We start from the raw sequence: 10217 nt of genomic DNA, 5'->3' as shown, positions 1-10217 counted from the left end.
CACATATAAATATATTTGGGATACATGCTCATTGTTTTTAACTAATTGGGAGTGAAATCTGAAAAAAAAAATGTGAAGATGAGTGTTCTATCCAGTTCTTAAAGAGATACAAGGTTATAAGGTCAAGTACCGGGCAGGCATCATTCAGTCCACAAGGGTCAGGTGGGTAAGCACCACCTCAGTGCTATCAGCTGATCAGTCACTGGTCCTTACTAATGTGTTACCTTTAGAAGTCAGCGCAGAGCCCGAACCCAGATTATCGAGGCAGCTTGCGTGGGGCTCTGGACTGGGAGGCAGAATATTTGGATTCAAATCCTGGCTCTGCCCTTTACTCGTGTGACATCACTGGGTAAGTCATTTAACTCTGAGAATCAGTTTCCTCCTCTCTTTCTAGATGAATAACACATACCTCAAAGGGTTGTTGTGACCTCTAAGTGAGATGATGTCTATTGAAGGGCTTCAGTGACAGTTGAATCTAACTCATTCATCTCTTGGCAGCTGAGCTGAGAATAGTGATGACTGATGGCTTAACGCCAGTTGATTGTCTGCTCTGTGGAAAAGAAGAACTGTTCTGTGTCATGCTAGATGAGAAGATCAATACAGGGAAGAATTTTTGGAACAGAACTAAAAATCTGCACTGTCTTGCCAAGTATTGGATTCCCCATCACAGACATGTTCAAGCCGAGGCCCTATGTCTAGAGATTTTGTAAAGCAGACTCATTTTGAGTGAGAAGTTTGGTGTAGACAACTTTTACTAAAGTTTTAGCACTCTTAAGCCAAATAAAATGAGAATTACTTAAAGAGTAACATGATCGCTAGCAATATTAGGCCCTCTGGCAGGTCAAGGGGAAAATGATGGGTATTTGGGCTCAGGGGTAGCTTTTGATATACTTGAAACCATAATTCTCCTAATTCATCCACACTAGACCTACCTCCCAACAGTCCTTCAAATCCCTGCCATATAAAATAAGTTGTTCAACAATTCACTTAGCCTGGTGTCCAAAACCATTTGATTTATCCCTACTTACAGAGATGTTGTTCTGGAAAGACGCTGAAGAGGAATAAATCACATCAGTGTCAAAACTATAAACAACTCATTCACAAATATTTTATCTCCAGCCCAGACCTTGTCTTTGAGGGCCAGACCCATATAGTCAACCTATAACTTACCATCTAACTTCAATACTTCCTAAAATAAACTTATCATGTTGCCTTTACCCCCACCGTCTAGCTTTCCTTGTCTTGATGAATGATACCACCATCCATCCATTTGCCCCACTCAGAAGCCTAGGGTCATCCTTGCCCCCGCTTACTCCCTCCCTCCCCATATCTTATCATTTTTACATTCTAAATACCTCTTGAATGCATCTACTCCTTTCCCCTCTCTTCCACCACTCACTACTTTAGACCAAGCTTCTGCTACCTGTTGCCTGGACTACTGCAGTAGCCCCCAGTGGTCCTCCTCATCCAGTCTTACCCTCCTCCCATTGCTCACTACTTGGGCTTCCCAATACTCCTAAAACAAAGCTCAAAATGAGCCACAATGCGCTGTGATGTCTGGCTCTGACTCAGAGCTCAGCCCATCTCCTTCCTGCTCTCCCTCCCTCTTCACTTCAGCCACGTTGACCCTCTTTCTGGTTCTCATACTCTCATGTTTCCATCCATCGCAGGGTCTTTTCTCAACCTTCCCTCTGCCGGGAAGACCCTTCCTTTATATGCCTCCTTAGGTCCTACTCATCCTTCTTAAGGGTCGCTTAAGAAGCATCATCATTTCTTCAAGGAAACCTTCTGTTACCTCTTGGACCAGCTCAAATGTGCCTATTTTAGGCTCCTAGGGCAATAATTAGCACTTGTCACAGAAGAAGATGTATATTTGTGTGTGATTATTCTTATTTCTGTACATTTCCCCCAGTAAACTATGAAATACATGAGGACAAGAACAGTGACATTTTTGCTCACCACTGGGTCCTAGAATGTTGCATAGTGCCTGGGATATAATAGATCCTCAATAAGTATCTGGTTAATAACTAAACAAATCAATAATGATGAATGAAACTAAGAATAAATGTTCTATGTGCTTGTGCAAGTCTCTTCATCTCCCCTGCTCTGATTTTAACTCTATGAAATTGGGAGGCAGGAGAAGCAGGTAAGAAATAAACGGGAGAGGGAATTACACAGCACCTAGAATCGCCAACGACTCAAATTCTTTTGTTCCAAAATGTGAAATTTCAAAAATTCTAATGGAATCAAAGATCCAAAAAGAAAGTTGTGCTCCTGCCGAGCTCACAAATACTTTTTTTTTTTTCCCCCATAAATAGAACAAACAGATGCTATCTGCAAGGCTCACAGCATATCTGTGCAGATAAAGCAGCAGCACTGGGGTGTCCTGGGAAAGAACTGATTTGCATGTTTGCTCTCTGGTGTGCACATGCTCACACATTCCTTCCAGAGAGCTCTGAAATGGCCACTTTCAGAGAATCTAGGTTGTGGTTTTGCATGCATTCTTCAAGTTCACCTTCAGTCCCTGTATTTGAGGGATATTTAAAATATTCATGTTTAAAAAACAATAAAGTTTTAAAGAAAGCTTTGCTGGCTGGAGGGCTTCTTTCCTCCCGGCCACCCTCCCTTTCTCAAGCTCTCACATTTGAGTGTTGTCAAGTTATCATGCTTTAACTAATCAAAACAAAGGTAATATGAGAAACGACTAAAAGTTTTATGCCAAGTATGAAAATCGCCTGAAGAAGATGGTGGCACCAGCCAGTCAAAAGACTCAACTTTCTTTCTGAGAAAACAGGACTTTGATTTACTTACAGTATTTTCTCCTAAGGATCTCAAAATCTTTTTCTTTCTTTTTAAATATTTAAGAGGTTACCTGGTAAGGAGTTTTCGTAAGCAAGGTGGAAAAACTGAGGCCTGTGATGTCCTTTTTTAAAACAGGCAGTAGCTGAAATAAATTGAAAGTGATTTCTTAATTCCCACAGGAGACAATGCTAAAAAAAAGAGGTGGGAATGGGAATTCTTTGCTCTGGGAGCCCAGGCCGAAGAGCAGCTTAATCTAATTTGCATAGGAGGCCGGGAGTTCCTGGAATTGCACTCCCATGTGGCCCTTACAATCCCACCCCTATTTCCACCACTGACCATGTGCTGCTTTTTTATGGTAACTGGACATTAAGCTTCATAAAAGCAGCAAAGTTCAGCTAATCACTTAGAAAACCAGGCGAATGAATACACTACTCTAAAATGGTGACGTCGTCAAGAACCTTTGGTAGTTACTGAAACAAACAAGGGAATACTGTATCTACTGACAGTTAAGCCAAAAAAGAAAAAAAGTTCATGTTTCCTACTCAATATATTTTTCTTCGTTCAGACTTCAGACAACTTCACCCTACCACACCCAGCTACTTGTGACTGGTTCCAAAGAGTGACACCAGCTGATGAAAGACGACATTCTTGCAACTCTTTCCCGCCAAAGACTCATGGTGAGGTGGCCCTTCTCCAGCAGACTATACACTTCAGCATCTGTGTCTGTCCTTCTGTCCCCAGAGAGACAAGCTCCAAGGGGAAATCACCCTTCCGAGGCAGCTCTGGATCAAACCTTGGGAATTGAAACCAGGGATGTGCAGATCAGCTCGGACTGCTGGCCACCCCCTCGGAAGCTGAGTCACTGACCTGGCCGGTTCATTTAATCGCTTGGAAAGTGGTTAGACTGAACAGGAGATGTAGTGATTAGTAATTCAGACTGGTCTCAGAGCTTCATGTTTTTCACTTTTAGACGCCAACTGCAGCCTTTCTCTTGGAGTCAACAGGAAGTGAGAATTGCAAGCCAAATTTGACACCACCTGACGTAACCAGGGATGGACTTGGGCCCTTATTTCTCCACCCAATAACACAGAGATTTTGAAAGTGAGTCCTTCTAGTGAAACACATCAGCCTAGTACCAGGGGTAGAATAAGGAATTAAGAATTGAAGAAAACCTATTTTGATAACTCAGACTTAACCCTTTCTTCTTATCTGGCTTTCATTGAATAAAAAAGTAAATTAGAAATAAAATTTTCTGTCTCAGATATAGATCTGAAGATGGTAAGAATAAAAAGAAATAATATTTATTAAATAAGCTACTCCTCACACTAATTAGAAAATGATTGTGATTGAGGCAAACACAAAATCTACTTTCCCGATTAATTTTTTTCATCATGATGCATTTGTGAAATATCCTAAACTGGGCACAGTAAGACATGGCCACGTAGTCAAAAGTGAAACAGATAGACTTTTTATGAAACGTTTCCTATTTCTGGTTACAATTACTGTTGTGATGATTGATTCATGTTCAGCCATTTCCAACTACAGTTGTGGTACTAGCAATGAGATTTAAAATTTGATCATTTTACATGGACTGTTTGGTGAAGGAAAGTAATATGTGTATGTCTTTGCACTCACTCCTGTTCTTTCCCTATTTTCTGTCTTTCCTCTCCAATCCATCCCATACCTAGTCCCCAGATTACTTTTCCTAAAATATCACTGCTGTGCATTTATTCGCTTGAAATTGGTTGAAACCTGACCACACGTCAGTGGTCACTTAGCTAAAAACTGACAAGAAAAGGTAAACATGATGGTTTTACCCTTGAAATGTTCATAGTCAGTGATACTTCTCTAGTCAAAAGTCCTGGTTCTTTCCAGGACTGTGAGATCCAGTTCAAACTTTAACCTGATAGTTCTGAACTCCTAAATTCAGGCCTTACCAGAATTATCTTCTCCCAAAGTGCCCACACTCAAGCCCATACCCCTGCCTCTCCACCACATAGTCTAAAATGCCCCTTCCTTTACATATCCAAATTCCCTCAGAACCTAACTCACTTACCTGTCACAAGACCGTGTCTGATCACTCAGCCTTTTCCCTTTTCCTAAATTCCAAAAGCCCAGATTATCTTTACCAACTTTCAGCTTAACACTATCCCACATGCCCTGTCCTGACCAAAATTCAACTGTAAATATGTAAATACATACATACATTTGAACCTACATATATACATACCTGTATATTAAAGAAAAGAGAGCTGGACTTGGGACATTCATTCTGTAAAGAAAACTGGGGCAAATCCTCCATTGGCGTAATGAGGTTGGGATTATCATTTTACAACAGGCAGGGGGAGGGGTTCCAAGCTATGTTATTGGGAGGAATATAAATTTCTCATGTAACTCAGATAGGATGCTCTTTAGAAGAAAATTAATTATTATTACAGGAAGCTTTGTTTATTTCAGACTCTTTAGGAGAAAACAGTAGCTCCCTGATACAGAAGCCTTTGCTCTTTCCCCACATCCCTCTGCCAGGCTTCAGAGTTTCTCCTTCCTGCTCCCCTCCCTGACCCTCCACCACTCACACCCCCAGCTCACCCCAAGGAGACACCAAACATTAGCACCTACCCTTTCTTAGAGTCAACAAAGATTGAGTGGAAGGAACAGTCCAGTGTGCCTTCCTTTTCTGTAGGGATGATGGGGTATCTATCCTAAGAAAAGAGGACATCAAAATGTGGACGAATAATAGAAGAGGTCTTCTTGGAGCAAAGGAAAGGGAGAGAAGGAGCTTGGGGCATGTCCATGTGGAAAACCCTTGGAGTCTAGGCAATATGGTCCCATCCTTCGTGTGGGACAAAGGATTAAGTTGGTTCACCCAGTTCCTGATTCTCCCCTCTCCGCCTCATGATGTATGACTCTGAGGCAGTTAGTTACCTAAACTCTTCAGGAGGAAAAAAAAAAGAAAGAAAGATCAGTAATCACAAATGTGGAACGAACCATCAGGGGTTATCCCAGTACTTCACTGCATATTATAAACTATTGGGAAAGACATTCCTGAGGATGACTAGGAATCTAGGAAATTATAAAGCTGAATACCACCCTGCTCCCCAGCCCCACTCCCAGCTTCCACCATCCCCAGCAGATATCCCGAGGGCCCAAGTATACCCAGCACTGAAGGAGCAAAGACCTCCTTTGATTGGGGGAAAACTAGGACATTAAGAAGAAGACTCCCTTTGACTGCCTTCTTTCTGTGTCTCTCCACTTGACCACGGATGTTTCAGTCACAAGTTAAGCACTGTTTTCATTTGATGAGTCAGCTTCAGTCTTATGAATTATTGTGTCAAAAGAGTTTCTTACAATATGTTCAGAATAAGTGTCATGTAGGGAAAAAGTGCTCATGGGCAGCTACTCAATTCCAGCTACATTTCTACCTGTGGATCACACAGAAGGCAGGCCTGACCTTGCAATAATTTTAATTTCTTCTTTCTAGGTTCCCCACAACTTTGAAGCCAACTGTTATTCATCTTGTTTACACAAACCCAAGAGTATCAAGCATGGTGTACATCAATACTTACAGCCTTTGTCATGTATGTCTGCTACAGTCATTTAACGTATGTGCCAGGATTCATTGTGTCCTTAATCACTTTCTTTATCTGTAAAACAAATAGTTTGCAGCAACATGGACGGACCTAGAGATTGTCATACTAAGTGAAGTAAGTCAGACAGAGAAAGACAAATATCATACAATATCACTTATATGTGGAATCTAAAAAGGGTACAATTGAACTTATCTACAAAACAGAAATAGAGTTACAGATGTAGACAACACACTTATGGTTACCAGGGGGTAAGGTGGGGAGGGACAAATTCGGAGATTGGGATTGACATATACACACTACTATATATAAAATAGAGAACTAATAAGGACCTACTGTATAGCACAGGGAACTCTATTCAGTAGTCTGTAATGACCTATATGGGAAAAGAATCTAAAAAAAGAGTGGATATATGTATATGTATAACTGATTCACTTCGCTATACACCTGAAACTAACACAACATTGTAAATCAACTATACTCCAATAAAAATTTTAAATTAAAAAAAAATTGTAATAACACATACCCACAACCATAGATTTGTAAAGATTAAGTGAGTTAGTATGACCTATATGTGCTTAGACCAGGCATTGGAAAACTTTTCTGTAAAGGACCCTATAGAAATATTTTTAAGTTTTACAAGTCAGGCAGTCTGTCTCAATACTCACCTCTGTCACTGTGGAGCAAAATCAGTCCCAGACAAATGAGCATGGCTGTGTTCCAATAAAACTTTATTTACAAAGAGAGGTGGTAAACTGGATTTGGCCCATAGGCAGGTGGTAAACTTTGATGGCCCCTAGATGAAAGGATAAGTGTTTGATAAATTTGGTATGATCACACTTATTACCTAATCAATGCTGGCAGTTCTTCATGTTCATATTGTGTTTCTCTTTCTTAGTAACATCTGGAATTGAATTCTGGATATCTTAACTTACCTATCAACACTGTGGCCAATGATGCAGAAAGGAAAGGTAGGAGGGTTTTCATCTTGCTTATACGTGCATATCATCTAGTGGTAGAAAAGTGTAATTGCAAGATTTTTTTTTTTTTAAATGTCCTGGGCCTTGTTCAAGCACATCCTGGTAAGAGGGTCGTTTCCTCAGTCTGCCCACAGTGGGCATCTACAACTGTACTAAAGGACCAGTCCGATCCACCTGGTTTCAAGGAACTTTCTAACAGACCTTTGACAGGCGTTCTTATAACTCAAGAGTTTGATGTCAACAACCAAAAGTGTTCGCTGAGGAGATAAAAAGAAACTATTTAAGAAATAAATATTATTTATTAGTCAATTAACTGTTTATGTATGTGTATTTAATAATACTAACAAATCCTTCAGAGAAACAATACAGTATAGCTATGTTTTTATCTTAAAAATTAGCCTTCGCTATGAGCCCTTAGCATAAGGTGGTGGCAACTCTTTGAGTCCAGGTCCTATTTCTCTTTATATCCTTCACGGATGCTGCCTGCTGGTCACCACCTCCTTCCTGTCTATCTTCTGTGCTGACCCACGCTGCGTTTGTACTTCCCCAGATCATTGCCAAGAACACTAACTGCTGAGAATTCTCAGTCTTTCTGTAACTATGCAGAGGTTAGAACTTAAGTAAACAGGATCTTCATAAAAACCACAGTTCTAGAACTCAGGCTCTTCATTATTAATATTTTTTGTGGAGAGCCTCTCCACCAGCATATTCTCTGAAAAAAATTTTGATACATGGATGCCTGCAGATTATTATTATTATTATTATTATATATTAAGATTGTTTGTTATTATGGTGAAGCAACTATATCAGAAGACACATTTTTTTTTTTTTTTAAGGTAAGAAGTGGATTTATTTTGAGAGATACACACTCCATAGACAGAATGTGGGCCATCTCAGAAGGCGAGAGCAGCCCCAGGGTATGGGGTTGTCAGTTTTTATAGGGGTGGGTAATTTCATAGGCTAATGAGTGGGAGGAGTTTTCCAGCTATTTCAGGAAGGGGGGGATTTCCAGGAATTGGGCCACCACCCACTTTTTGATCCTTATGTTCGGCCTTGGAACTAGAAGACACATTTTTAAAATGCCATGTATCAATATTAATAGTGAGAAAAAAGGAAGTCTTCCAGCTCTATACTTCCTTGATGTGTCTCCCTCACTGAATAGAATTCATTTATGGACCTTTGAGGAGTTACTTTATAATAAAAAGAAATCTGACCTCTAACAACTTGATTTCTTTTTCCTCCCCTGTAATCAGTAAGACATCATTGGGTTTGTATCTCATAAGCAAGTTCATATCCCAGTTCATATCCCATCAGTGACATGACTGATGGCTGGAGTTTGGGATGCTTTGTCAGCATCAGAGGAAGCCTCCTGCTTCCACACCCCACCCCACCCCCAGATGAAGCACCCCCTGCTTCCACACCCCACCACACCCCCACCCTCTGTCTGTCCCTCTTCTTCCTGAGATTCATAAGTACCCAGAGTTTCTCAAATGCTCTTTCACCACTACCACCATCACTGCAGCCACCACCTGCCTTCCAGAGCAGCTGGCTGGCCTGGGACCTGCTTCCCCATCTTTTTTCCTGGACTCCCTTCCTGGGTATCTGGGCCCCCTCCCCTTCATTCCTACTGCCTTGACTTAGAAGGATCTCCCTCCTCTGCTTTTGAGGAAATTCTCAACTCCATTCTACATTTCCAAACAAAAATCCCTATTTTGTTTCCCCCAAATCATGAAGCTGACCAGAAAAACTGGATTGAATTGGCCACAGCGCCGTTTGGACTCTCTTTGTGATTTTTGGCTACTCACTCTTCCCAGTAGTTTACACTGACATGTCAGATTTTCCACAGTGGTCATGTAACATACCCATTCCTCCTTACGCCTACCTTGGGACTCACCCAGCAAAATTTAGGATGCTCTTGGGATCATGTATAAAGAGAGTGCTGGGCGTTAAAATGACATGGACAAAGTTCTTACAAGACCATAATTCTGCCCCTGGTTATGATAGAAATTAGCTGAGTGATCACTGGACATCAATTGCCTCACAAAATAGGAGGTTGGCTTCAATGTGCAATCAAGTCCCTCTCAGCTCAAATAATCTATCGTTCTGGATGTATCTTTGCTTATTATTTAAAGAGGACACGTGAGTTCTAATTACAACCCATTGGTCCTCATTTTAGGTAAAGTTGCCAGAAAAGGACTTTGTGATGCCTGGTCCTGTCAACCTTCCATCCTCTGTTACCAGTATCTTGAAACTTTAAAGTTTTTACTGTCATTATTGGGTAAATTCTTCGCTTTGGGCACTGCTTAACATTTCTTCCAGAAATGCCTTTGCCACTGAAGTATCATCCAACATGGATTTGAAATTGTCCAGTTGTAAATCCTGGACCTGCTTCCGGTCAGAGTTGTCTTCCCTCCCAATCAAATCCCTCAGGGCCTGGATTTAGCATGGACTTCACTGCCCTTCATCTTAGAAAGGATCTCGGGATCCTTCTGGATACTATGTAGGTTTCCTTCAATTTCAGAATGTCTGTTTCCAAGTTCTACAAGAAAGAGATATTTTTGAATTTTTATTTATGGCCTGTATCCTGCTTATGCCAGCAGATGCGTCAAAGATACCGCAACTAAAATAGGATTTTTATAGGAAAACAGAATTGAGGCCTTAATTAATTGCTGACATCATATGTACTCCCTCAGAAAACCAGCTCCGCTCCCTTCTGGCATAATTTACCCCCTACTTCTTCATTATTATTAAGGACATATGTACAGAAACAGGATCTGCGCCTTGCTGGACTTCTTCCATGCCAGCCACTCATAGCCCAACTGATGTTATAATCCTTCCTTTTTCACAT

The 10217-nt window shown here is 40.9% G+C and overlaps 1 long non-coding RNA gene across 10 annotated transcripts in view; it reads right to left on the bottom strand.

Moving 5' to 3' along the window:
- Nucleotides 1–10217, bottom strand: part of LOC309615173 — a 71399-nt gene that overhangs the window by 21137 nt on the left and 40045 nt on the right. For 4 of the 10 annotated variants that reach the window (XR_014236573.1, XR_014236574.1, XR_014236580.1 and 1 more), the window contains exons 2-3: nucleotides 5422–7185; nucleotides 410–550 (exon numbers count right to left, since the gene is read on the bottom strand). This is a non-coding gene — a long non-coding RNA (uncharacterized lncRNA). Of the gene's footprint in view, nucleotides 1–409; nucleotides 551–5421; nucleotides 7186–7324; nucleotides 8759–10217 lie in introns of those variants that run through there. The other 6 variants (XR_014236578.1, XR_014236579.1, XR_014236575.1 and 3 more) reach the window with 6 other exon arrangements.

Source organism: Balaenoptera borealis, assembly GCF_965194805.1.
Source record: "Balaenoptera borealis genome assembly, chromosome: 17".
Lineage (NCBI taxonomy): Eukaryota > Metazoa > Chordata > Mammalia > Artiodactyla > Balaenopteridae > Balaenoptera > Balaenoptera borealis.
The sequence above is the reverse complement of the archived record's forward strand: the minus strand, read 5'-3'. Positions and strand labels throughout refer to the sequence as shown.